Source organism: Oryzias melastigma, linkage group LG15 (assembly GCF_002922805.2).
Source record: "Oryzias melastigma strain HK-1 linkage group LG15, ASM292280v2, whole genome shotgun sequence".
Classification (NCBI taxonomy): Eukaryota; Metazoa; Chordata; class Actinopteri; order Beloniformes; family Adrianichthyidae; genus Oryzias; species Oryzias melastigma.
In genome coordinates, this window is record NC_050526.1 from 17,322,502 (window position 1) to 17,333,048 (window position 10,547).

Here is a 10,547-nt window from a genome sequence, read left to right on the forward strand (position 1 = left end):
AAAATGTTAGCCTTTTGCTAAAATAGAAGCTAAAATCTAAATTAGCCTATAAAAACTTCAGTCGATAACAGATTAGCAAAAAATGTCAAAATGTTGCTAAAATATTAGCTAATCTACACATTTTTGGAAAATACTATAATAGATGAAAACATACTGTATCTCATGAATACATTTAAAGGCCTGTTGCTAATCTACTTAAAAATTTGACATTTGAAGACTTTCTCATTAATTTCCTATGGGGAATATTTTGCTCAACATTTCAAAAACTATAAAGCTTCTGAATACCAAAAAGTTCTGAACGTTTTGATACCAAGATTGCTAAAATTGTAGAGTAATTGTGTTTTATGTGCCGAAAAACATGCATAAAGCAGCAGGAGAATCCCTAAATCAATGCCCACTTTTATTCTATCATTATGAAAGAAAAGCTTTTTTTTTTTTTAATCTGTTTGACTCCTTGGAAGGCAGAAGATAATCCCATTGGTAAAAACATTCCAACATTTCAATGAAAAACACATGTACATGCGCTTCATCCTTGAAGTCATGCAGTATGTTGGTGTTATATGGACCAACATGTGAACTCCAGGGACTGGCGCAGATACAACCTCTCTGACAATGTCTGCATGGTTCCCGCTTCCTCTCAGCAAAACTTGCAGGTCTGATGAAGGGCTGCAGAAGCTGGATGACAGCTTCTGTAAGACACAGATGTAACATCTGTGCCGAGCGATTCAGTCTTTCATTAAAGCTGAAAATGCCCGCTTCCCCTCTGTGCATTCAGACAACATTCAGGACAGGTGCTAGGCAATAATTGAGAGACTTTCCTTTTTTCTTTTTTCCCTCTCATGCCAGGCTGCAGTTTTTACCACGTTCTGCCATGCTGATAGCGCTCTGCCTCATGGGCAGCAGGTGAGTTTCGGTAATTGGCTAGTCTGAATGGTGGTGAGAGTTACTTCGGGAAATGTCTTGCTCCCTGTGGATTAAATGACAGGCAAGAATTAATGAGTGTGTGAGCAAATCAGCTATAGAATGACTTGATAATTTTTTTTTCTTATTGAAACCAATACTGGCTGTAATTGTAGATGAGCTGGACTGAAAAGGAGCAGTTCTGTTCTACAAGCTTGAAAGTTCTGAATTAATTAAAGAGACCCAATCATTTGTTTTACTAATGAGCTACAAGACACGAGAAAGACCTTCCCAGCATTAACACCCCGGCAACATTTTTCACTATGACACAGTGACATATGTAAAGATTTGACAGTTCCTCATGCCAAGTGACATGGAAAAATGTAATTAAATCAAAGCTAAAAGTCAAATGAACATCTTCTCCAACAGATTCTGAGAACCTTTGCTTTCCATAACCCAGCCTTGTGTTTCCATTATTGCTGTGACAGTTGGTACTTAGCCTAAATAGTGAACAATAGTGATTCATTCCATCTAAATATGTCTTAAAATATGAGATTCATTGCGGATTCTTAGAAATTTTTATTTTTAAAAAATTATTATGACCTGAATAAAGTAAGCGTCCTTTGAAAAGAATAACAAAAAGATACCGTTTTAAATATTTTTTTTCTGAATTATTTTATTTACAATAGCAAAAGAGATTAAAATGTACAAATGCAATCAAAAATGAAAAATCCTCCAACATCTATATATATATATTTTTTAGAAGAAAGCTTTTGAAAATTTAAAGGGGCCAAACCATGATTTTCTTCACCCTATAAACTATATCCAAATATATGATCATATATTAACGTCGGAACACTAAAAAACAAACTAGTTATGAATTATGAATCATTTTATGGACTGTTTTAATACCCGGAAGTAAAACGACTCGATTTCTGAGGCTCCGCCTTTAACTGCTCGTCGGTCCCGCCTATTTCACGACGTCACCCTTGAGCTTGCCTCCCTGAGCCTCCTCAGTGTGACCAAACTATGTAAACAAAACCATGTGACTAAAGATCTCCTCAGTCATTGGCCAGCAGCTATGTGGGCGGGTCAAAACCGAAGAGAAAGATGGATCGGCTGTGTTTGCAAAATCTTATCAGGATTTTTCACTTATTCAAATGTTTTATTTTGCTGATGGATTTTGAGCATCTGAATGAAGGTTCAGCACTTTTCACTTTTGGTTTGGTACCGGAGACGCTACAGGAACACACATTAATAAGAGTTGGGCCCGATCCGAATACTCCCCTTAGCCCTCCCCCTTGATTTGGAGTGGCAGTTGAAGTCAAAGTTGTGTCCAGAATTATTATTTTTTACGCTACACACTCCAAACAGAGGTACGAAAGTCCGCTATCGCGAGAGTAAACCGCTTTTCTTCACTTTGGTACGCTCTGAACCACAGATGTTTACATTTAAACGTAAGTAATAACTTTATGTTACAGTGTGACCTTTTTTGAATTTACAAAACTGCTGTTGTAATGTATATTCGAGCGCTGGAAGCTCCGCGCTAACGCTAGCTTACCGGTGATTTGGATGACGTCACTGAACAAAACTCACGTCGGAAATATTTTTTACCACCCTCAGTTTGGAGCAAGCACGGAGGGATAATCGAAGGGGGAGGGCTAAGGGGAGTGAGAAGGGATGGTATTCGGATCGGGCCTTTGTGACAAGTAGATTGTCGGTAGAATCAATGTGGATCACGTTATAAGTTGTTTTATGAATTGTTGAGCATGAACTTATCCAACCACATGTTTGTGAGTTTCCGTGTCTTATCGTTGTTTTTAAGAGAATTCTGTTGGAACTACAATAGAGCCTTTAAGATGACATCACAGCAGCACCCTGGGCGTGTCCCATGTAATGAGACACAGAAAAGTGAGCTATACATTTTTCACTGTTAAAATAAATGTTCTAACAAGTAAACAGTTGGAAAATTTATTTCTTTTTGGCTAACAAATGGATCACCTAATTTCTAACGTGTTTGCATCTAGTGACTGTCGGGTACGGTGGCCGTTTTGGTTCAGTTGTACCGCTCTCCATTCGTTCCGTATTCAGACTGAGGAATCTCAGAACAAAGCTGAACGAAGTTCAATCCGATTGGAAACAAACCGAGACCACCTTGAATGATGGGTCAAAGAGAGATTCCTGGTACAGGAAGGTAGTTATCTCCTGCCAGGAAAAAGACTCTGGCGGCGGGGATAACTACCTCAGCACCACAGATCCAGGAGGAGGTGGGTGCGTTTGTTGTAGTCTGGGGGTGGAGCTTGCAGCACATTCTTTCCTGGAGGGAGCAGTTTGCATCGTGCTTACGTTTCCAACCGCTTGTTCTCATGGGTATGGGATGGACTGCTGGAGACCTCACAGGTTTTTAGAGGATTACTCTTAAATGCATGAATGGATCCAAATGCCGCTTTGGGGTTCTTTATAGTGAGGAATGAACAGTAAAATTAATTTAAAACCTCAAAAAGTAGAATTTCCACTGTAGTGCCCCTTTAAAAAACATTTTTGAAACTTGATCTGAAACTGGGTGTGTTGGAAGAACTGACTGACTTTGTCCACATCTTAACCTCAAAGAAAACACAACAGATTTATTGTAGTTTATGTCAGGAAATGCTGAACAACCTAAAACTTTTGATCAAGTTGGTTAAAAAATGGGTCAATATGGAAAGCAGTTCAGTGGAAACATTTTAAACCTTTTGATACCAAATGGTAACTCTTCAAGCGTTTACGTACTTAACATAATTCAGATTTTCTCCTCTCCAGAATTGGCTAATTTAATGGTTGAAGCTTTATGGTATGTAGGTTTCACTGGCAACATATTTGGTGTTAAAAAGTCAACATGAGACATGAATTTCAATAAAAAGAGATCTTAGGAATGCAAATAAAGATTTATTTGTAAATTAGTCCATAGTCTTGGTGGTTAGGCTCTGGGCAGATCTTTATTCTGGAGGGATAAGCTCGGACCGTAGATGTAAAAACTCCAGAGTCTAGATGCTGATGGTGGTAGAAGCCAGTCCACCACATGGTTCAGGTGGAGAATGGGGGGAGGAGGGCCGGAAAACTGTCTGGAATGTAGAGAGATAAACGTCCCTTCCTCATTGAAATTAAGCTGAAGCTTCACTTGGTTTGTCTTTAACAAAGAGGCTGAGTTGTTCTGCTTTAAAACTGGGAGATTATGTGTTCAAATCCACACTCAAGTCACACAAATAGAAGCAGCATAATTAAAACACCTATGAGAACGCTTTTTACAATAAATTAAAAGATGATCCGAGAGGGACTCAAACTAGAGTCTCTGCTCTGATTGTTGGGAGAAATTGCAGAAAGTTTACAGAAAATCCTGAAGATTTTGCAGGAGATCTTGCTGTGTGATTGACAGCGGTTCACTCTTGTATTACTGCAGAGAAGAAAGTTTACAGAAGTTTGTTCTTCAAATATTCACACTGTTGTAGAGAATGTATCAACCCTGAGCAAAAAGGCCAACTCTTCCAACTTCTTCAGAATCTGATTTATCTCAAAGTTGGTCAAAATTATAAACTTGTTTTTGGACTACAATGTTTCTTTCTGCCTGTATCTGCTGACATGCATCCAGAAGGTTTTCATGAACTCACCTGATGGATCGCATTTTCTGTACTAATTCTAAGACGCATCGTCAATAAATGGTCACTTATGTCAGGGGTAATTTATACCAGACTACAAGGCGCATTGAGCGCGACAAAAAAGTCAGAAATAAATTAATCAGTCAGACATTATAAACTGTATTCACAGTGACAGGCTACATAATAGCCATGTTTGAAGTGTTAGCAGCAAAAAACAAACAAACAAACAAAAAACAGTCTGATACAGCTGAAACTGTGACTATGCTACCAACCTTGTTTGCAATATGTTAGTAAAACATAGTCCGACATCGCTACATGTTAGCCGCATTACCATATGCACAACACCCAACCTTACTTAAAACACAAAGAAAAACAGACTTTTACAGCTAAAACAAACATTTCTGTGACTATGCTAACTCCAAAGCTTGCTTACAACGTGTAAAAAAACACAGTCCCACACCGCTACACGTTAGCCGCATTAGCATATTTACAGTAACACCCAACCATGTTTACAACATGTAAAAAAACACAGTCCCACACTGCTACACGTTAGCCGCATTAGCATATTTACAACAACAACCAACCTTGTTGCAAATACATAACAAAACGACTGATCCCACCAAAAAAATGTTACCGTGACTATGCTATCTCCAAGCCTTGGTTGCAACAAGTAAAAAAACAACAGTCTGAAACTGCTTCACAATAACACCCAACCTGAAAACGGACTCATACAGCTAAAACAAATGTTACTGTGACTATACTAACTCCCAACATTACTTGTAACATGTAAAAAAAAGCAATAAACACAGTCTGACACTGCTACACATTAGCCGCATTAGCATATTTACAATAACAACCAACTATGCTTCAAATACAAAGAAAAACAGACTGATTTGGCTAAAAAAAGACCTTACTGTGACTATCCTCATTCCAAACCTTGTTTTTAACCTGTAAATAAAACACAGTCTGACACTGCTACACGTTAGCCGCATTAGCGTATTTACAGCAACATCCCACCTTGTTTCATATACATAAATAACAGACTGATCCCACTAAAGCAAATGTTATTGTTACAGTGCTAACTCCCAGCCTTGCTAGCAACATGTAAATAAAATAGATTAAGTAAGTCTTATTTTTTTGTTCCACTTAAACCTCCAACCTCTAGATGGCAGCACAGACTATACATGGCACCAAAACTGCAACAACTATTTAAAAATACGGAAAAGCTACATTTAGCGATCACTAGTACTTTTAGAACCTTCATTATTACATTGTATCGTGATATATTGCACAGGGGTTGGGTTGAAAATATCGATAAATCGATTTGAATCGATTTAAGCTTAATAGATCAATAATAGATTCATAAAAATATAAAATGATGCTAACGTTCAGTCAACCTAAACATACGTTGGTGACTAAATAAGCATTTTTATAAACTCACAAGTATGAATTTTCCAAACTCTTTTAAGGAAATAATTTTTAAAGTAACATTTGTGGTCTGAAACAGTTTTTTCCATATACTGTCTTCTTCTTGAATACGGTGAACTGCTGTAGCGCGATCGCCACCTAGTGGCCAAACTGAAACGCCCTCCAGGAGAAGCAGAACAATGTTTCCAATGTTAATGATCTGAACATTTTTGATAGAATTTCTGCTTTTGAGAGTCCTTGAAACACTATATGATATTAACAATCTTATTATTTCACTAATAAATTACGCAGTATCAGGTTAATATAAATATATTAAGATCATATAGTAGAATTTGGATGTATTTCTAGACAAATGTGTCTAAATGTGTAAACTCAAAATTGAATTGAATCGAAAAAATCTGAATCAAATTGATTCAGGCTCTTGTCAATCGAATCGTTTCTGGAGATTATAACCGATACCCAACCCTAATATTGTATCATGATACATATTGTATCGTCAGACTGTTGCTAACTCTTACCCCATCTGTGTGAACATTGACAGACCAGTAGAATGACAGTCCAGCCATTTTGCTAAGCTTTTTTTCTTGTGACCACACTGACACAAGGACTAAATTCAGCCGCTGAGCTCCTGCTCCCATTTTTCTCATCCTCTGAAGAAGATCTGAGATACCTGAGCTCCTCAGTCTGGGGTAACGGCTCACGCCTCAGCTGAGATACTGAACCTCATTAGGCTTAAAACAAGTCTGCTTGTTTAGGAAAAAGATGTATCGTTTCACAGTAACCTTCTTTTTTTTTTCAAGTGTAAACAGGCTCAAAAGGAAAAAAAAAACTGGGTGATTCTGGAAGGTGCTGTTGCTGGCTGTTAGTGATCAAATGTGTCTGTGATCACACCCACGCTCAAAATAATCCTGCCGAAGAGCTCACTGAACGTGCGATGTTGAGTTTGAGCGTGAAGTTTGTTAGCCCCTCAGATATTGATGAGGATATTTCAGATCAGCTGACTGTTTCAAGAGCACTTTAATGACTGCAGTCGCGGTGGTCTTATTTGTCTTCATTGTAGTTAAAAAATCCAAACGCATAGAAACACTGACATGCTAATGACCTGCACAGCAATGATTTGTCTTTTCTTTATTTCTATCATCCATCTTTGAGTGATTGGGGTCCTTTTCAGCTGTTCTTTTGGAGCCAGATAAAATAAAAAAACAAGAAAAGGGCACACAGGGAGCTGACAACAGCCAGAAAAAGAAGGATGTTGGAAATGTTCAATTAGGCTGCCCTCTTTTTTCCTTCTTTTTTCCAGGCACCCAGTGGTGCGTTAATCTAGTAGAGATAAATATTATACAGCATTCGCTCCATTCATCCTGCAAAATCAATTCGCTTTCCTTCTTTTTCTCCCACTTCTTTCCCACTCACTGTATTCAGCCTCCCAGCAAAAGTGCCTGAGAAAATAAATTGCTGCCTTTATAATAAGTGGTCTTAATGCAGATGAATGGTGCAGGATGTGAGAGCGCTGAAGCCTCTCACCCATCAGCAGCCTGCTCTCATTTTCATAATAAACAGCCGGCGTGACTGAAAGCGCTGCTGCCAGTGCTTCAGTCTGGCACTCCATTTCTGCTGTTTTCCCCTCGCTTCCGTCTTTATCAACTGCTTATGGTAAATAAATAAATGACACGGAGAAACAATAGCTAACGTCACAATGGTCAATGATGAAAGTTGGTTCTCTTGGCTGAATCTTTGGGTTTAAATTATTGAAACAATCATTCAAACAACATTCATGTGATTTTTATTTCTATTGTCCATATTTTTGCAAATATCTGTGAATGGGAAACAGTTTCTCTTACATTTTGTTTTGACCAAATATCACCAAATTATATCAAAACTATATACAAATTTGAGTTACTTCATTTGCATAACTGCTGAAAAATAATTGTCTAACTTTTTGTTATGTGATTTTCCCAAACTATGGAATCAGTTGCCACCAGCATTTTTCTCACAATGAAAGACAGATAAAGAAATGTATTCTTAAAAAAATTATCTCTGAACGTTTCTTTATTCACATCATAGTGAAACAGGAGCAGACCAAAAAAGTGCAGCTTGAAAAAGTTTGTTGCTGCGGTTTAGATCCGTGGTCTCCAACCTTTTTCAGGCTACAATCCAGTTTAAATTAGACAATATTTTCACAGACTGGTCTGAACAGGGCAGAACTTGGCATTTTTAAAGGGTAACAAACAACAAAATCAACTTTTTTATCTGTTAACCTCTATAAATCAAGCTTTAAAAGTTGTTGTTTGTTGCCAAATTTTTGACAATTAAAAAATAAACTTGTTCAAGTCCTGAAATTATGGCTTAAAACGACTATGCGATGCCCCCTACTGGTTAAAATGAGGCATTACATTTGAATTTTGTGATTGGTCAACTGGTGTAAATCTCAGTTCTACGTCATCATGCTCTGCAGCTCCAGTCTGAAAGCCCCGCCCATCTCTGAACACCTGACACAGAGAGTTGAAGCTCTCCACACGACCTCATGATGGTTGGAACTCTCCTCGTGATGCTGAAAACAGCTGAGCTCACTCTCGAGTGACATAGACGACTAGATCCGTGTACATCGTCCTCGTCTGAGTCATAATCCCGCCCACAAAACTGTCCGTCTGGATAGCTTCAATTTCACTCTGTATTTTTGTGCTGGGTTGGGGGTGTGAGGGGGTGTAAGCTTGCAGGGGGAGAGTGTAAACAGATGGATGACGGGAAGCATGGATGGGGTTACTCTGTGCTAATAATCCCGCCTACAACTCAGAGGCAAATTTCTAATGCCGCTCTGCAGAAACTACGTCCTAGAAAATGATGCAGGTTTTTGGATTTAGGCTAAAGCGATATATTTGTAATTCAAACACCACTTGGAACATTTTTACAATAAATGAAAATGTATTTGGGGTTAGTCTTCAAAGTGTCACCATCTTTATCTGCATTCTGATAAGGACTCGTTTTTTGTCACATTTGACTTGACATAAATTCTGCTGTTGGTCTGACTCTGCAGTCTGAGTCCTTGTGTGGTCAGATTAAAGCTGGAGCCTCATTTGGCTCAATTTGACCCACTTTTTGGGAGAAAAAACCTTTTACAAACCCATGACCAGACAGAAAACACTAAACAAACCAGAAGAAAATGTTTTTAGAACAATAAAAATTAATATTATTACACAATGACAACCCCATCTTGCTTGTTTGCGTACCACATTTTATCCAGTGAAATAAAATGTTATAATATGTTTAAATTAGATTTTGAACATTGAACAATACAGTTTATAATTAATGCAGTTTAAAAAGCTATTGTTTTTTCACTTTTTTCAGGTCAAAAATATGACAAGTCCACCTGGGTTACATCCTGCTGCTGCTGTGCTGCACATTTTCAGCGTAATTTTCAGCATGACTTGTGCTGGTATGTTTTGTTCTTTTCTTCCTCGGCTGTCTTAGACTGCTGGGTTTTGTCATTTTAGTTTGGGTTGGTAGTCTTAGTTTGCTGGCTTTGTTTATTTGTTTTCTTCAGGTAGATTTTGGTTAGGCAGGGAGCTGCTGACTCAGACGGTTGTCATGACTGGCTCAGCAGTCTCCATGACTTGTTTTATGTTTGGCTGAAGTTCCAATCCCTTTGGTTTGTCTTTTTATTTGGACCGTCACACTAATTATTTCCTTTTTGTTCTGTCATTTCAGGACAAAGAACTCCCTTTATTCAATAAACTGTGTTCCTTTTGCTCTTGTTTGTGTCCAGTTTTTGTTATCGTCTCCTTTTGTATTTCCCCCCGTAGACCTGATCCAAGTCTACCATAGGGGACGTAACATGAAGTCTTTCATTTTCATATTAGTTTCTGTGTCAAAAGCAGAACAAGACGACATCATTGTGATCTAGAAATGTGTTCAGCTGAACTTATTCTAATCAGTCTCCACAGCAGAATGTGCTTCTATTCTCCTCCACAGCATCACCAGTCTGCTGCTGTCAACTGTTTCATAAACTCAACTTACCTTCACCCGCTTGCACTTCAGTTCCTTAGACAGAAAAGTACATTCCTTACTGAGTGAGTGTTTCTGACCTTGTGTGTTTTTTTTTTTTTTTTCTTAGTTTGCAGATCTCTGGCGTTCTTACTTATTTGGATGTTTTGATGTACTTGATCTGTTTAACCTTTTGGTTTGGATACTTTTAAGAAAGTATCAAAAACTAACTCAAGGTTTGTTGACATTTGAAGGAGAAAAAAGTCAAACAAGTCTTCTTAAGATTTATCCGTCCTGACATGTTTTGGATTGTGACCATCCTGCTCCGAACATAACATTCAGTTTTTTGCAGCACACCCGAAAGGCAAAAATCCACGTTGTTCCATAGAAATGGTAATTCAACAGGTGGAGCAGCTGGACTCAATCTTCTGTAGGACTTTATTCCTTTAGAGACACCAACATGGTGGAAAAATGTCAGTGAAATGATCACCTCTACAAACTAGCAGGTATCTCCTCTGGTTCGGTCCACTCGAAGAGAAAAATCTGTCAGTTTGCTGTACATTACGCTAAATGTGTTAATCGGGGCACGACATGAAGGAATTACAA